Genomic DNA, 1,855 nt, shown 5'->3' with positions numbered 1-1,855 from the left:
ATAAATAAATAAATAAATAAATAAATAAATAAATAAATATAAAAAAATCCAACTTTTGAACACTGCTTCTGCCTATTGCATGCCGAGCGAGCAAGTGTCCTTCCCGGCAGTGGTGGGCACTAGTCCCCTAAAGTGCAAAGGTGCTACTGCTTGCTGGGTCAGATCCTGATGCTTGAAAAAGGTGTCAGGGAAAGCAAAACAGCATTAGCCTTGTTACAAGCGGTTAGCCAAGCTTTGTYTTTGCTAAGGTCCTAGAAAATTTGTAAACTTTCACTATGTCTTTGGKCTGCTGCTCTTTATGTCTGGTTGATTGGGTACAAAGCTTCTGATTTGTCTCTTCTAAAAAGGTTTTGTTTGAACATTGAAYAAACTTTGCTGAGTTGTTTAGTTCCTCCCTTTTTGAAAGAGCTCTCCAAACTCTGCCTAGCAACCTGCCATGCTATGACAAGCTTATTTTTTATGAGCCTCTGCTGCAAGGGAAATATTTTCAGCACCCCCGGACCATAAAATTTTGTGACACCGATTGACCAATTAAATTTTTACTCTGCCAGGCAACTGTACGTGATTGGATGGCTGCACTCTTTGGRCACTCTGACCAACRCCCCATGACRGAAACAATACMAGTCTGTCTGTGTAAATTCRCTGGTGAGGTAGRAAATCTAGTTTATATAATGCATTTTTCATGTAGCAGGGCCCTCAAGTTTTAATCTGACTTTGGAGTGAGATTTTGAGCAACTGACCACTGCTGCCAACTCCTCAGTAAGAAACGTCAGTATTGGCTGTCCTAAAAGCCGTGAAAGACGTCATCRCCTTTACTGTCTACTTATGTCAAAGTAGGGCCCCGGCCAGCCCTGGCCCCTACACCRATATGCCCCTTTTCCACTAGTGCCACTTAGTGTAGTGTCGGAACTGTCGGTGTGGGTACGGGTTGAATCGGTTGGTTTTCCACTGATGTTCCAGTCTGGTTCCAATGGGTGTGTTTTGGGCRGTTGGTGGAGGTGGTTTTTAGGTATTTTGAATAAAAATTAATGGGCAAAATGAGAGATGGAAACACATTTGATGAATATCTTTTGAAATTTTAAACATTTGCAAAAATTTAGCCAATCAGTGATGAACAGTGTTCTAACGTCGCATTTCGGTGTCAGCTGGGGCCGGTTGGAACCACAATGAAGTTGGTACTAAAAAAAGTGCCGGTTCCATGGATCTGGCCTAATGGAAATGGCTTGGAATCGTACCGAACCGTACCGACACTACACTAAGTGGCACTAGTGGAAAAGGGGCAATACACATGCACACAATTTAACTGAATAAATCAACATAATCTTTCTGCACAAAACTTWACACCAGTGCTTCAATGCTATAGTTTTAAAATATAAAACTTTTGAATACATCATCATATAAAGTCAAAGTCATTCAGTGTCAAACTTTAAGAGATTTATGTCTTTAAGCTCAATGAATAATCACATGGCATCAGAGACGGACTGGGGCAAGAAAGTGGCCCGGGAATTTAGTACCTGACTGGGCCATTCAAGGTCCAGGCTGGTAGATGATGTCTGCAAATGCTGGAGGCCGAAGATGGAAGCAGATGATGGAGGTGGAAACAACAAATGTCATCTCAGGGCACTGTACAAAATCTAAGGATGTCATGTTGAGGAACTAGTAAAGTTGTTAAGATAGCAGAGCAGCAGTTAGCTCGCAGGCATTGACCCTCAGAGTTCCATAAGGTCATTTTTGATTCATTTTTATTTTACCCCCCAAAAATAACATTATTAAAATCTAATGTGGTATCATTTTCTTTTTCCAGCACATGAACTGTGTGAATTAAAAATTTTTTCATTTGAATATACTGTTATTG

Source organism: Austrofundulus limnaeus, unplaced genomic scaffold, assembly GCF_001266775.1.
Source record: "Austrofundulus limnaeus strain Quisiro unplaced genomic scaffold, Austrofundulus_limnaeus-1.0 Scaffold367, whole genome shotgun sequence".
NCBI classification, from domain to species: domain Eukaryota; kingdom Metazoa; phylum Chordata; class Actinopteri; order Cyprinodontiformes; family Rivulidae; genus Austrofundulus; species Austrofundulus limnaeus.
This window is presented reverse-complemented; position numbering follows the sequence as displayed.